Below are 16,962 nucleotides of genomic sequence, written 5' to 3'. Positions count from 1 at the left end.
CCATGTTGCTTTCTGCTGTCTTTGCCTGCCACTCTGGCATGTGCCACCCTGCCTTGAAGCCAGCCAACTATGGACTGAAACCTCTACAAACTGTAAGCTAAATAAAATTTCCCCTTTAACTTTGAGTGTCGAATATTTTGTCCCAGCAACAAGGGAAAAGTAACTAAGACACTAACGAATGAACCATTCATCCTAGTGGCAAATGTCTCAGAAGTTGCCGAAGATGTGGAGAAGCAACAAGTCTAACCAGACTCTTGCAGAATTCTTGTCACTAACAAGTTCTAACATAGGCCTCCCAGACTTGCTTTGCTACTCAGAAGTCCAGAATGAGTTTGAGAAATTATCTGCAAATACTCTTTATAATGTTAAGTTAGACACTGAGAGCTCTCTAGTGTTTTCTAAGCTCTTTTAGATATATTAAGTCTTTTAATCCTTATGACAATTCTCTTTTGATCCAACAGGAAAGGCAACAAGTCTACAGCACATTTCACAGATTACTGGGAGAAATGGGCTCCAACTTGGGCTTTGCTACTTGCTTCCTTTGTGGCCTTGGGTACATAAATTACTTACCCTTTCTGAGACAGTTTCTTCATCTACAAAAGGACATAATAGTACAGTACCCCTGTTATTCAGAAGATTACAGAGGATTATTCAGATAATATCTGAGATTTTACACTGGATATAAAGCAGAATGGATAAAGAAAATGTGGCACTTACACACAATGGAGTACTACTTTAACATAAAGAAAGATAAACTCCAGTCATTTATAGGAAAATGGATGCACCTTGAGACCATAATGTTAAGTGAAATAAATCAGACACACAAGCTTAAATATGGCATGGTTTCTCTTATGTGAGAAACCCAAAGTATATATAAAGAGCAAAATAAAAAAGAGATAATAGGAAGTATAGAGCCAGATCTTTCCCAAATGGGAAGGGGATCAAGACATACAGGGAGAAGGGGAGGGGAGGGAAAGAGGATAGAAAAAAGGAAATTTTATTTGCTTGTTTGTTTGTTTTGAGACAGGGTCTCACTATGTAGCCCATGCTAGCCTCAAACTTGGAGCGATCCTCCTGCCTCAGCTTCCTGTGGGCTAGGATTACAGGCTTGTGCCACCACTCCCAGCGAATAAAAGGAATTAAGGTGTGCTATGTACATGTGCCGACTCCACACAAGGAATGTAAACATTATGTACTGCAAACATGTACTAATAAGAAAAATTTAAATAAAAATAATTTTATTTTCCCTGAAGGCAAAATTTTTTAAAAAGCAGATGGTCCAAGTGTTATCTCTATTACCATCACCATTAAGCCACACAGTTCTATTCAGCAAGATGGTGAGCTGCCTTCTCCATGAGAGCCTCAGAGTCTGGCCCCTGATGCCCTGGATTTACTCTAAGCTGCACCATGCTCCACCCTACGTCTTATTACCAGAGAGACTGAACCCACACTACCAGGCACAGAGACAGGAGTCTGGCTTTCCTATCAGTTATTCCATCTACAATTAGATTGTCACTCCTTAACTGCGGAACTTGAGTCTCCTTTTTCAAGGTTGCTTTGGACCTAGGTCTCAATTATTTTTTAATAGATGAGTAATGAGAACAATAAAAGCTGTGGTCAGGAAGTCCAAAGGGCTTCAAGAGACAAATCCTACAAGAGACAAATCCTACTTCAAAAAAAACATTCTGTATGAGAGATGGTCCAAATCAGGGCCAAGGGTCCTGGCCCCACACTCTGAACTTTTTAAAGCTTGAGGCCAAAAAACCCTAAACAGTCCTGGATCCTGTTTCTGTGAGGAAATTGGAAATCAGCTCTGCCAAGGAGACCCTCAGGCACCTTGCCGTGAACAGCAGTCCTGGGTGTTGCTATCATTCAGAGCAACCTGGTCAGGCATGAAGAGCAGGTGTGACCCCATCACAGGGAGCTCAGTGAAGGGAGGAGGACAAATGGCAACAATTAGGAGGCCAGCAAAGGGGTGACAGGCGTCCTCTAGATGTTATCTGCTACCACCACGACTGCACATAAGGAATGCTTTCAAGGGATTGTAAGCATCGGATTCCTTCCCCTAGGCTATGACTTCAGCATCTTGAATATCCATATTCATAAGGATCCTTGGTTCTAATTGGCCACATTACTTCTGTCTGCAGTTCTGCTGAGCACAGCCGATGGGATTCTGAACTCTGACTGCTGGATCTGAAGAACAGGTCTCTGTCTCACTGACCGTCCCATTGAGTTTCCACACTGACAAGGAAAACTTCTCCTTGCAGGAGAGAGGCTGCTTAGATATGCAGAAGACACAAAAAGCAGTGAATCTGTGGCCAAACTGGAAGTGATGAGGAACCAGGCTTCTTACAAATTTAGACCAATCTCTGAATTATTCTTTCAAAATTTTTTGTTTTAATCATAAAAATACCAGCTGCTATGCTGGGAAAATAGATAATGTCTTGAAATGATGGCAGTTAATATTTATTTAACACTTACTCTTTGCCAAGAACAGCATTAGGCTTCTGGGAAGTTAGCTCTTTAATCCTTATCACAGCCACGTAAAGCAAGGGCTATAATCATGTCCATTTCACAGATAATAAAATAGAGGCTCAGAGAACTCAAGCAGCTTTTCTGAGTCACACAGCTAGTCAGCAAAGTAAGAGATATTCAAATGCAGGTCAACCTGACCTCAAAGTCATCTTTAGTGGAAATTTACATAAGGTCCTTTCATTCTCCTAGCCCAGGGGTGGTGAACCTTTGACACACGTGCCACAGCAGGCTGTTTGTATCATTGAAAGCTCTAAAAGATTCGCCATCACTGTAGCCTAGGCCAACTAACACTACAGCTAGCTCTAAAAGAATCATATTCCTCCTACCTTATCATCCTTCAGGTGTCAACTTGGAAGTTTCCTCTGTGCATCCCACAAATTACCATTTGTAACATCTCATCTCTTTCACTGGACCCCGAGCTCAGGAGCCAGGCCTGTCCTGTTCAGTTAGAACCCCAGTGGGTAAGGAAGTGTCTTCCACTTCATAAGTACTCAAGCAATATTTGTGGGACACACGGATTCGTGGATAAAGGTGACACTGTACCACAGTTGTGATAGTTAATTTTACCTGTCAACTTGACTGGACTAAGGGACGCCCGGCCAGCTAGTAAATCACTATTTCTGGGTGTTTTTTTGAAGGTGTTTCCAGAAAGGGTGACTATTTCAATCAGTAGAATGGATAAGAAGATCCAACCTCACCAACGTGGGTGAACAATATCCAATCCATTGGAGGTGTGAAGAGAATCGAAGGTAGAGGAAGGGTGAGTCTGTTTCCTGGTGAGCTGGGGTTTCCACATCTCCTGCATTTTGATATCAGCACTCCTGGTTTTTCAGGCCTTTGGACCCGGGCTTAAGCCAGCAGCCCCCAATTCTCAGAACTTTGGGCTTTACTGGAAGTACATGACTGGTTTTTATGGGTCTCCAGTTTAAAGAGAGCATACTTGGGACTGCTCATTCTCCATAATCCAGTGAGCCAGCCTCTTATAACAAATATCCCCATCTCCTATTGGAGGTCCTTGCCTGCTCCAAAGATTCTTTTTATAACATGAGACCAGAGGATCTCACTGCTTTGTGTTAGGAATCAGAGAAACAGGTGAAGCTGGGGTCATGCTTTCAAAAATGCTAGAAATTCTATAATGACACTTTGATTTTAAAGGAGTTCAAATCTTTTTGTGAAAGACAGCTATGCCTTAAACATACCACACAGCAACTGTTTTTTGGCTCTCTTGCAGTGGCAACAGACGGAAAGGAAAGTTGGTGTCCGAACATAATGCACAAAGCAAAATCTCTAGGATTCTGAGCATCATGTTATTGTCAACAATGATAATTGAATTAGAAGACAGCACTAGCTAAAAGAATGGTCTCCTCTCTGACAGCTAACTAGGTCTAGCTCCAGGATTTGTGAACGCAGGTACAAAGTGAAAATATAGGCTCCCTTGTTCAAAAATTAAGAATTTAAAGAAAGTGACAGCAGAGCATCATACCCAGTGTGGGTCTCTTCTGAGCCCGGGTCCTTGTACAGTCTCCGTGTGTGAAGACCCATGGAGCCAGCCCTGCAGCAGATACTTCCACAGCTCTTCACAGTGTGATTATTTGCTGTTACAGGAGTGTTGTTATTGACTGACTTTACGTGATTTCTTCCTCACAACAGCCATTGGTGGGAGCTACTCAACAGACCACAGTCTCGCATCAGAGAAGGAAAATTTAGTTCTAACCAAAGTTGGGAAAGGGACTGACAACAACACCAGAAGAGGAAAAAAAGATATAAGATGGAAACCAAGAAGCTGAGGATGCTGTACCATTTTAACCAATTCCAAATAAAATTGAGGGATATCCTTCCTTCTTCCACTTGATTTAGAAAACCAAAGGGGAAAAAAGAATTGAGATGGAATAAATGGTTGCAGTTTAACCTAAAGAAATAATTATTTTTCAGTAAAGAGAACAATCTATGCTATTAATCATGCCCTTTTCTTCCAAGAGGCAGGAATCTTGACAGTCACACATATTCTTCCCCAAGCCAGTTGCTGGCCCAGCCTCCTTGCATAAGCCACTGGTGATCTGAGTGACTTCAACCCCAACAGTTCTCTGAAGCCATCATCTCGTAAATGTAGGTGTTGAGGATGGGAAGAGGAGAAAACCAAGAAAACAGAAACCGTATCACTCTGACTGCTATTTCTCATCCTGCAGCTGTGCACCCCACCCCTCCAACCACAGGTTAAACAGAAGGCCTGGGCAGACTGGGGAGTGAGCACTTTCTTCCTCTCCAGAACCCTGCACCTTTAATTAAAAGCTCTGTTTTGGCAAGGAACAGCCGAGCCGTCAGGTACTTACAAAATGTAACAAACAAAAATATTTCTAAATAAGCCCCAGTGATGTTTATGATGAGATTTACACAGACTCATAAAGTTTAACTAAAGAGTAGTCATTAATAAAATGCAGTATCACCCCTGGTCTCTAAACACAGCTATCGGCCTAAGCCGAATCCTGCAGTAAGATTGAGAAGAATCCATCATCCACAGCAGTGTTGCTCCCTCACCTACAGACTGATTCCAGCAGAAGCTCTTCAGGCTGCCTCATAACTAAAGACTAAGTGTGAAAGTCTACAATAAAAGCCATTAGACATGAAAGAGTTGAACAGGATGAACAGCCTGCTTCCCTGCACCCTTGCTTCATGACTTGGGGCAAGTCATCCACTGCTCTAAGCCTCAGCTACCTCAACTGTAAAAATGAGATAATCACATAGCATAACAACACCACATAAGGTGCCATGAGGATTAAATAGGATAATTAGGTAAAACTCAGATATGGCAGCTGGTACACGACAAGCACTAAACAATGGTTCTCTGTATCATCACTACTATGACCCTGAGGTTTCAACTTACAATTTCAAGTTTGGTTAATGGTCTTGAAGTTAATACTTCTCTCATCTTTACCATAGTTGCCTAGAATCCAGATAAGTATCTGTCAGTAGTAGACACTTAAAAATACTTGTTGAAAAAGATAAGTCACTAAAAATCAATGTCTGTTTACAGCACTGGATTCTAATCTTCATTGAGACTGAGACCAAGAATTAAATATTCATCCCCTTTTCAAAATGTGTTGATTGAGCTTTTGTTGTTGCTGCTGTTGTTCCAGGTAGTATACTCTTGTGTTTATTTTAGAAAAAGCTGGTGCTCAATAAAATTTTGCTTGAAATAGAGCTGTTGATCCTTGCTCTAAAACTCACCTGCAATACAACAGCCCCAGGCCTTTAAAAGCTCCTGCTTGGCTCCTTTCCATGTAGCCCTTGGTTCCCTGCATCCCAGAGGAAGCAAAAGCCTATGCACCTATCCCTTGAGGATAGGGTAACCTGCCCTAGTATTCAGCACATGGTACATGCTTAATTAATACATTTTTGTTGACTAAATTAATGACCTACCCCTGGAGCTTTTCCTGGTCACACAGGCACTAGTCCAATTTTTAGTAGTTGTTGAGTGATACCAAAACCTGCAATCTTTCTTCACTTTTTTTTGCTTCCTTCTTTCCTTCCCTCTATCTTCCATTTTTCTTCCTTTTTCTTTCTTTTTGGACAAACGACAGTGTCTTGCAGTAATCCCTATGCATTCTGGCAATTTGAATTGGATTAGAATTAGAACGTCCAAATATATATCCGCCTGACTTAGCCAGGCTCAGCTTCAGAATGCATGTAAGGGGTCTGTCTAAGCAGGGGCACCCTGCGAGGCAGGGGTGCTTCTGCTCATCGGACTCTAGGAGCTCCACAGGGCAGATGGAGAGTAAGGTCAGTTCCTCCACTGCACTACAAGTGGGAGCAACATCGCGTTAACATGACCATCCAGACCATTCCCATAAAAGGGTGTTTTGGTAAACACACTAGGTATTTTTTACATTACACTTGCAAATCTTACAACTTTTTTTTTTTTTTTTTGGTACCGGGGATCGAACTCGGGACCTTGCGCTTGCGAGGCAGGCAGCGGAACAACTGAGCTAAATCCCCTGCCAAATCTTACAACTTTTAAGCATTCCCGAAAGTAATCTATTATTGGAAAAACAGGGTAGATAAACAAATGTGAGTTTGGGGCATTCTCTGGTTTGCTTTAAGGAACTAGTTTAAAAGGAGAGCAGTGAGTCAATGCAGGGTGTGCAACATTGTCCTCTTTATTTACTTTGGTGCCTCGATTTTGTTCATTCTCAAGCCCAAGTACAAAACGGAAAGATGAGAACTAACTAAACATTTTCCCCTGTGGTTTCAGCCAGAAACTTGTGCCACCCTTTGTGGCACCCACTGTACACCCACTGTAATTTTAAATGTATGAGTAGTAAGACCAGGCTTTGTGCACAGCGGGAGTGCTCAGTGAAAACCCTGCCTGGGGACCAGTGAAGGAAGGATAGGTTTTCATGTTTACTGTAGCTGTTCAAGTTGCTTTCAGCTTTGGCCTACCATGTGGCTTCTCGGCCTCTAAACAGACATAAGTGTCGAGAAACACACACTCGCACACAAGAAAGGAGAGAGGAAAGACCTACAAAGGTAGTGTGGCCAGGGTATAGAGCACGGGATCCAGAATCCAAACTCTAGATTCAAATCTATGTGTGCAGACAGATTTCCTGGCTATGTGATCTTGGGTATGTTTGCCATGCTCTTGAAAGACTCATTTCCATTATTGAAAATGTAATGTAGATAGTACTACTTACACAGAGTAGGCAAGAACTTTTCAAAATGGAAGCAGCTTCAGATTAGCAGGTGGAAACACCAACTGAAGGTGTTAATAACCAACACTGTTGCAAAATAAAATAGTACAGAGTAAAAATATCTAGGGCAAATCACATATCATAAGAGTATTATTTCATAAAGCTTTTGCTTTAATTTTTACACATATATAATTACATATTTCACAGATCCATAACTAAAATCACAGGCAAAGTTTAAAATTTCCTCTGTGTTTCCTAAGGCTTAAGAAGAGAACATTTAGGCCGGGTCCTTACGCCCCGCGCCCACGCGGCCAGTCCTGCCCCCCTTCTTAGGGCGCCTGGCTTCATCACTCAGTAGTTCGCATGTGCACACTGGCGCCCCTGTAGCGAGCAGGGGCAGGGCGGCAGGCGGGACCCAGACACTCGCGCACGCTCAAGACATGCGCAGTGCGGGGCTTGAAGCGCCGCTGTCGACTTGGAAGTTCTGGGGAGGGAGCGCATGCGTGAGCGTACGCGTTGCCGGCGAAGAGGGGAGTCTGACCACTCGGAAATTTGAATACCACAGTAGCATGGAGTGTGACCTCATGGAGACTGACATCTTGGAGTCGTTGCAAGATCTAGGTTATAAGGGCCCCTTGTTGGAGGATGGTGCCCTGACTCAGGCAGTCTCTGCTGGAGCCAGTTCCCCCGAGTTCACCAAACTCTGTGCTTGGCTGGTATCTGAATTAAGAGTGCTCTGTAATCTAGAAGAAAATGTACAAGCAACTAACAGTCCAAGTGAGGCCGAAGAATTCCAGTTTGAGGTGAGTGGGCTGCTAGGGGAGATGAACTGTCCGTATCCGTCGCTGACGTCTGGGGATGTGACCAAGCGCCTGCTCATTCAGAAGAACTGCCTCCTTCTGCTCACATACTTCATCTCAGAACTAGAAGCTGCCAGAATGCTCTGTGTGAATCCTCCTCCAAAAAAAGCTCAAGAAGGAGGTGGTAGTGAGGTCTTTCAAAAGTTGAAAGGGATATGTATTGCTCTAGGAATGTCCAAACCTCCAGCCAATATAACTATGTTCCAATTCTTCATCGGGATTGAAAAAAAATTAAAGGAAACATTAGCAAAAGTTCCACCCAATCATGTGGGAAAGCCCTTACTGAAGAAGCCAATGGGACCGGCCCACTGGGAAAAGATAGAAGCAATTAACCAAGTCATAGCCAATGAATATGAAGTCCGAAGAAAGCTGCTAATAAAACGTTTGGATGTCACTGTACAGTCTTTTGGCTGGTCTGACAGAGCTAAGAGTCAGACAAAAATTAGCCAAGGTCTACCAGCCAAGGCGTTCAGTCTTACCTCCTAAAAGTACTATTTCTGTTGCCCATCTTTTGGCTGCAAGACAAGACTTATCAAAGATTTTAAGGACAAGCAGTGGTTCTATAAGAGAAAAGACAGCTTGTGCCATCAATAAGGTGTTGATGGGCAGGGTGCCTGACAGAGGTGGTAGACCCAATGAAATCGAACCTCCACCCCCAGAGATGCTGCCATGGCAGAAAAGGCAAGATGGGCCCCAGCAGCAAGCAGGCCAAGGAGGAGGGAGAGGTGGTTATGAACATTCCTCATATGGAGGATGAGGAGGTCATGAACAAGGAGGAGGGAGAGGTGGACGTGGTGGCTATGACCATGGTGGCCGAGGGAGAGGAAGAGGAAATAAGCATCAAGGAGGCTGGACAGATGGAGGGAGTGCAGGAGGAGCTGGCTACCAAGATGGTGATTATCGAGATTCAGGTTTCCAACCGGGTGGCTATCATGGTGGCCACAGTGGTGGCTATCAAGGCAGAGGTTATGGTGGCTTCCAAACATCTTCGTATACAGGAAGTGGATACCAGGGTGGTGGATATCAGCAGGACAGTAGATATCAAGATGGTGGGCATCACGGTGATCGAGGTGGAGATCAAGGTGGTGGTCGTGGCGGGAGAGGTGGTCGTGGAGGCCGAGGTGGTTGTGGAGGCCAGGGAGGAGGGTGGGGAGGAAGGGGAGGCCAGACTTACCACCAGGGGGGTCAGTTTGAACAGCACTTCCAGCATGGAGGCTATCAGTATAATCATTCTGGATTTGGACAGGGAAGACATTACACTAGTTGAGGCTATGGAAACGTATGTTTTGCTAGAGCTCAAGTAATAAAATCTTAGTTTCAGAATCGAGTCCAGCATCTATTTTGAATTTGTGTATGACCACAGGTGGCAGACAGACTCCTGCTTGCCATAAGCATTTGTAGGTCTTCCATCAATTTTTTTTAATGGATTTGCATAATGCAGTTTATTTGAAAAACACATCATCTCTCCTTTCTATGAAGAAAAAAAATGGAAGGTAATTAAAATTGCCTTTAATTGACTGGTAGACTAATTCCACAGTCAGGAATATGCGTACTTTTTGAACAATTTACTTGAATAAAGTAGTTTGAAAATGAGGATTCACCTAGACTTTTTTAGATTTACTACTGGGGAACATTTCTCATATTAACCCATTTATATATTTTTTACATAAAGTGCTCTAATGCCTGTTTTCTGAGCACAGGTCTGCCCCCGGTTGGTATTATTCAGAAGGGCTGTGCCACATTTGCTTTATATGATAGATTGGTTGGGTCAGTTCCTATTAAATGAGCTCTTTTGCAGATAGCACATTCAGTAGCCTTATTCTCTTTATGGAATACTGTACCATATGCTGAACTCTGAAACCTTGAACACAGCCAAAATCCATGAAGACTATAAAAGCAAACTAAGTTGTGAACCTATAGTACACGTAGCCATTTAGTTAAGTGTAGCAAGTCAAACTGACCTGCATCCATCCAAAACAAGTTCTTCCTTCAACCTTATTTTTACTTGAAATCTGCTAGAAGAAATAGCAAACCGAAATTTGTTTTATGCACGAGTTAATACCACTGGCTCAGCAAATACAAGTTAGTTCGCTTTAGGTGGGAGACGATTTTTGTACCGGAAGAAATGCACTACAAAGTAAGATAGATTTTTGCTTAGTGCAGGAGGCCCTTTATTATTGATGCAGAAAACAAAAGCCTGGCTGAGCTGATGTTTTACATTCTCCTTTACTGAAATCGACAACGTGACATGATGCTTCTTGCTGGGTTTTTGTATACATAAACATTGTCAAGCTGTGAAAGAAAATGGCTGGAGGTGTGCTTTGTGTGCAAGGTGAGCAATAAAGTATCTGTACGTTCAAAAACAAAACAAAAAAAGAATAGAACATTTATACGAAAGCACCTTCCATGTGGTAGGCATTCTGTTATTGGTGGTTTCCTTTCCAAGGAGAAGCAACATAATTGAACAAATTTATAATAAAAATCACCATTTTATGCATATGCTCAGAGTTTCTTATTTTCTTCCTTTTCAGCACTGACTGAAACTTCTAGCATTTTGTTAAAACTAGTTTCCATAAGATATGGTACATCAAAACTAAGGAGAAGCCACATTACAATAACTCAGGAAGGAGTTCATAGAATAAATCTCCTAGATTTCAGAAAAATTTCATGCCATTTATGGGGGTGTTTACTAGAGGAAATCAGCTCTTGTAAGTTTTGTTATACCATTTATCTGAATGTTAGCTTTACTTTTTGCAAAGAAAATCAACATCTGTAACAGGAATCCAATAAGGGTAAAAAAGAAATTAACATCCACTGAGCCCTTCCTACTGTCCAGACCATGGACAAGCCTCTTTTTATAATGCTGTGAGGCAGGTAACTGCCTGTGTATTGCTGAGAAAGAGGTAAGCAATTTGCTAGCATGTCATAGAGCCTGCACTGAAACCCAAGCTGAACTTCAGCATGCCTTTCTTATGCACCCTATAATGGAACCAATGATCCTTCATTTCCTCAAGAAATTCGTTATTGCCTTTTACTTGAAGTGGAAGATGCCTCTTACCTACTGGAGCAAAGAAGGAATTCCAGGGAAGGTCAGACTTCTATCTCTTCTCTTATTTGTACCTGAGGTGAGATCATTTGTTCTCTGTCATAAAAAATAATTTGATACTGATTTTATGAAGAGCTTTTGGGACTTTATGTATTTCTCAGCACAAAGATCCCAGCACATGAATAAACTTATGTTTATTTCCCAATGAAGGTATTAAACTAAGATTTAAAGAAATGGAGAAACCAAACACCTTACATACACACATCCCTGTTATGGTTTGTATCTAGATGTCCCCCATATCCCTGTGTGGTAGGGAGCTTCAAAGGTGGCTAGAATAGGGTGTGTGATATTAGGATTAAAGGTGTGTGATTACTAAATTAGTCTAATGATCAGTTTAATGTAGTTCTGGGTGTGGATAATGGGAAGACCCAACCTGGGTGTGGGTGGCACCACCCAAAAGGCAGGTAGCCTGGAAGGGATAAAAGGGAGAGGAAGGCTGCTGCTGCTTCTACTGCTGCTTCACTATCTTCTGCCCACTTGCTATGGACTGTTTCTCCTCTGTCATGCCTCCCTGCCATGCCACCCTGCCTTGGAGCCAGCCAAATATGCAATGAAACCTCTATAAACTGTGAACTGAAATAAACCTTTCCTCTTTTAACTTTTGGTGTCAGATATTTTGTCTCAGGAACAAGAAAAATAAGTAAGATACTGCCCCAAAAGTTTTTCTCAAAGTACTCCCTCTCAGGATCATAAAATCAGTCATGGTTCTCTCACAGGCAACACACAGAAAGGAAACATCTATAAAAACCAGTCTCAGGAAAATAAAATATTCTTATCACTGAAATGTCAGGGGATGGAAAAAAATCTTGACTTAGCTTACCAGAAAATAAAACAATCAAATTCTGAAACAGCTCACAACAGAACACACTCATAAATAAATAAGGTTGGTCCTATACTCTGTCTGGGTGCAAGTGGAAAACACGTATTTGTAACAATAAGGTCAAGCCCATTCAGTACCTTCAATAAGAAAGGGATTAAGTTTATTTTCCTAACTTCTAATTTGTACCTTAATTGTGTTAATCAGCTTTTCAGCTCTGTAATAAAATACCTGTGAATAACAACTTAAAGGAGGAAATATTTATTTTGGCTCAGTTTCAGAAGATTCACTCCGTGGTTACTTGGCTCAGTTGTTTCTGGACTGTAGTGAAGCAGAGCATCATGGTGGGGAGCCCATGATGAAACAAAGACGTTCACCTCATGGCAGCCAGGAAGCAGAGAGAAAAATTTGAAAGGAAGGAGCCGGCAAGCAGATGTAATCCCCTATGATTCACTCCCTTTATTTAGACCCCACTTTGAAGTTCCCATTACTTCCTGTTAATGTCATTAAATTCAAGACCATCAATGATGGAGTTAGAGCCCTCAGAATCCAATCACTTACTGAAAGCCCCACTCCTGAACACAGGAGGCTATTTGAGAACAGTTTAGATCCAAACCACAACACTGATTATGGATATTTTTGCACTCAATATTTCTTTTCTCCTACTATCAATACCAATTCTCAAAGGAAGTATTTTTATTCATTTGTTCCCACTACGATAAAAATTAATGATACAGCTCAATGTGATATTTCTTCTAGGGGTTCTGCTTCATAATCAGAGACATGAACAAATATGGTGGTTATGTCATTTTAATTACCTCTTATTTTTATCCTTTTTATAGAGAACCTAGGTTGTTTTTTTTTTCCTTGATCCTCTTTTGCCACGAAGATTAAATAAGCAAGGAGGCTAGAAAAGGTTAAATAACAAAAGCAAACTCTCACCCACATAGGGAGGAAAGACACAAAAATATCTTCCCTTTCTGAATCAAAGGCTAGTTGGAATAGGGAGGAAAACTGAGGCAAAGTAAGATTAGGTTCCAGGCATCTTTTCCTTTTCCACTGACTACAGAAAAAATATAGTAATGAAAGATCTAGAACATCAAGGCCAGTGGGCCACCTCACTCAGCACAGTATTAAGTAGGTCATGAGTCTAGAGATGAACCTTGAGCTATTCAACACAGTGTAGAAAGAAGGCAGGCTAGGTTGGGGTGTCAGCAGATGCTGACAGACCCCAGGATAAAAGAGGCTGAATTATTATATCAGGTTGAATTTTCTATTGGATTAACCATAAAAATATTAATATGCAACATTTTTGGACCTACACAAGAGCAATTTTATATGATCCTTCCTGAAAGAATGAAGAAGGAATTTGTGTCAGTCAACTTTCCATCACTAAAAAATACCTGAGACAATCAACTTATAAAGAGAAAAGGGTCATTTTTGCTCAGTTTGAGAGGTTCTAATCCATGATGGGTTGGACTTCTAGCAAGGCAGCAAATCAAGCCAGGGAGCAAAGAGAAAAAGAAGACAGGACCAAGGTCCCACAATGCCCTTCGAGTGCATACCCTCGTGACCTGAAGAGCTCCACTGAAGATCCCACTAACCACCACCCAATCACACCATGCCTGGGACCAAGCTTTCAATACACGGATATTGGGGGACATTCAGGATCCTAACTGTTATCAGGGTTCATTAGGAAGATGAGATGAGTAAACTACATTTCATTTCTTTGTATGAGTATAGTACATTAGGTGATGAACCTTGGCGTGTAAAGGAAAGGCATACAGATTATTATCTGGTGTCCATGTCACCCAATTCATTTCCCTTCTTCTCTATTGCTCTGTAGCCTGGAAAGCTGACCTGTTTGAGTTACAGCAGCAGGCCCCTGAGCCTCTGGTTTCATGGCAACAGAATCAAACAAAATGAGGCTGTGGTATTTGCACTTTAGGATGGCTTAGCTATGTACATATGTGATCAAAAAATATGATATGTGCTTAAATTTTTAAAATTTATTACAATAAAAGACATATTGTCATTAATCCCCCTCAAAATACTCCCTTAACTTCAAACACACTTATCATTCTTGCCTCTTTCTGAAGTTCTAGAAGTCCTTTGTTGTGAGTGTGTTTAATTGCGCTGTTGTGGCTGCCTCAATGCCCTGAATTGATTCAAAATGTTCATCCTTCATGGTCATTTTGACTTTAAGGAAAACCTAGAAGTGATAGGTGCCAAATCTGGCTTACAGGGTAGATGTGGACACACCATACTACTTTTATAAGCCTACCTTTCCCTTGGATGGCACTTGGCAGCAGTGTTCCTTAGATTTTTTTTATCACATCTTATAAAGGCATTCATAAAAGATGACTTCAAGAACTCTTCAGAAACTGGCAAGAATAATAGAATAAATACATTCAAAGCAAGGGGGAATACTTTGAGAGGATTAACAGCAACGTATCTTTTAGTGTTAATTTTTTTAAATTTTAAACATTCCCCATATTTTTCAATCAGCCCTTGTACCTTCACCATAGGACACACTACTCCTCTCAATGAGATAGGAGATTAGGGCATGCTAAAGTTGGCTGAGGTAGTAGGCATGACCTGTTAATTACAGGATCCCAGACACATGTGCAGAACAGTTCCCAAAGCCCTCCATATGGCCCTCTCCCAAGAACTCGAGCAGGTTTTCAATGGATGCCTACATCTAACATCAGCCTGAGGTGTGGGATCCCAGCACCACCTCTCAGGACCTGATGTAAAAGTTTTCTCAGGTTTCCTCATGATTTGGACAGAATAAAGGATATACCAATGCCAGAAGAGCTTGCTGTAGTAACTTTCCACGATAGCCCATTCTGTGTTTCCCAGACGCAGCATGTACTTTTATTTTCACTTTTACCCTCTTTTAATCCACCCAAGATCGCTCTGCAGAGCCAGTTTCTCCCACACTCTTCACTTCTACTTTCTCAAATAAAGTTTACCACTGCTTTTTTGCTCGTTTTGTTCAATTCTTTGTTCGAGATGAGAAGGACCTGGAATCTAACTCCAGAGGAAGAGGCAAGCAACTCAGAACCCGGTAACATTTAGTTGGTGAACCACTTTCAGAAGCAGGCTACCTGCTAACATCAAGGTCACCTTGATCAGCTGACTATGAGTCAGGATTCCCATACTTCCCCCTCTCTTTCCATAGCTTGCTGAAATGTCTCATAGAACTGATACTTTACTTACATTTACCAGTTTATTCCAAAGAGTACAACTCAGGAACAGCCAAATGGAAGAGATGAGTAGCACAAGGCTTGGGATGAAGGAACACAGAACTCAGAGAGCTCTCTTGGCAGTTCCTCACCCAGAACCTCCATGTTCACCAACCCAGAAACTCCCATTCCAAAGCTCCCTAGTGCTTGATCACTCAAATCTCTCCTTCCCACTCCCCTCTGCTAGAGGAGCTCAGTGGGTGGAACTGAAAGTTCCAGCCTCCTGATCACTTGGTCTTTCTGGTGAGTAGACTCTCTGAGGCTGTCTAGGAGCCCCACCCTAACCCAGGCATCAGCATAAGTTCAGGTGTGAACAAAACCAGCTCTTTATGAAGAGCAAGTGACATTTCTATCAATCAAGAAATCCCAGGGTTTGGGGAGCTCTGTGCCAGAAACTGGAAGAAAAACAAAATGTACTTCTTATACCATGTACACGACAAATTTTTCAGTGTGTGGTGCAGAAGATGAAATCTAGGGCCTCACACCTGCTAGACAAGCACCCAATCACTGAGTTACACCTCCAGCCCCAGCATTTATTTAGTAAATGAATTAATGAATGAGACTTCATGGAGACCGGAATAAATGTCTCTCCAGCTCTGGAGAGAAAAGAACTAAGAGACAGTCTTGTCAGGGTGGGACCCTTATGTAAATATGCTGCAGCCACCTCAGTTCCCAGGAGAGATTGGCCCTACACACATTTCATGCCTCCATTTGTGCTGCCAGAGAGTGGCTGCCACTGGGTATGAGAGAGAGCAAATCCCCCATGGAGGACCTGTTACCGGAAGAAAGGGGAAGGAAGACAGGACTGCACTCACTGACTTGAGCCTGGCTTCTTAAGGAGACTGGTTCCCCAGGCAGTATAAACAAGGGGAGTCATTCATTTTAGTAATGGACCCTGGTTACGGTGAGTCCCTTCCCCATTTAGTGGCCCCTTGGACAGATGGTACACTTCCCCAGTCACTCTCTGCTATTAGAACTTATTTTTAATATTTAGGACTTGATCCCATTCACCTGAAGGTTTTAATCTCAAACTCATACCATTTTGGATTGAATGAAAAAAAATCTTCATATGCAGTCTTCCCTGTGGTGATAGCTAAAGGTGCAGAGGTGGCAAGGTCCTATGGGCTGCGTTATAATCGAGGCGACACTGAGGGGCGGAAGACGGAAGTGGCAGACACTTCTGCAGCAGCTGTGCTCCAGACAGCTCCAGAACAGAAGCAGAAGGATTGCTCCTCAGAAGGGACACAGCAGTCAGAGGGGACTTTCTGAAGATGGCAGCATCCAAATGAAATGCACAGAGGTCGCCAAGCATTCACAGAGAGGGAGACATTCCAGATGCAGGTTGTCAGGAGAGGAAAAACTGCTCCACGGGGTTTATCAGAACAATGTTAACATGGATCCTCGGTATAGGTGTGTGGAGGTATGGAGAGAGGTCCCACAGCTACTGCAGAGGACACAGAATAGTCTTTGCCTTCCATCAAATCTCCAACTGGGAGCAGTCATAGTCAAAGAAGATGTTTCAGTGGGGAACTATGTGAAGGAAATTGTAGCATTTTGTTTTCAGGAAATCTCACTGGGTACATGGAAAGTTGTGAAGACTTAGGCACTCTCACCTTCGTCTGGTCATCCTAATTTTGCTTTTAAGAGGAGCAGGACCACAATCAAGTTAAAATACATAAACTAGTGAGTGTCAAAAAGTCATGTGTTCATT

General features: G+C 42.2%; 1 protein-coding gene and 1 pseudogene across 2 annotated transcripts in view; one reads left to right on the top strand and one right to left on the bottom strand.

The window, feature by feature from the left end:
- Frem1 (FRAS1 related extracellular matrix 1) overlaps positions 1-16,962 on the bottom strand; it is a 369,630-nt gene that overhangs the window by 214,896 nt on the left and 137,772 nt on the right. The gene's annotated exons all lie outside the window — the stretch shown is intronic.
- On the top strand, positions 7,697-9,388 carry LOC101713174 (protein FAM98A pseudogene; annotated as a pseudogene).

The sequence above is a fragment of the Heterocephalus glaber genome, unplaced genomic scaffold (assembly GCF_053883595.1).
Source record: "Heterocephalus glaber isolate CG9 unplaced genomic scaffold, H.glaber_assembly_v1.0 deba00001481, whole genome shotgun sequence".
Taxonomy (NCBI): domain Eukaryota; kingdom Metazoa; phylum Chordata; class Mammalia; order Rodentia; family Bathyergidae; genus Heterocephalus; species Heterocephalus glaber.
Note: the sequence above shows the minus strand (reverse complement) of the source record. Positions and strands in the feature narration are given on the sequence as shown.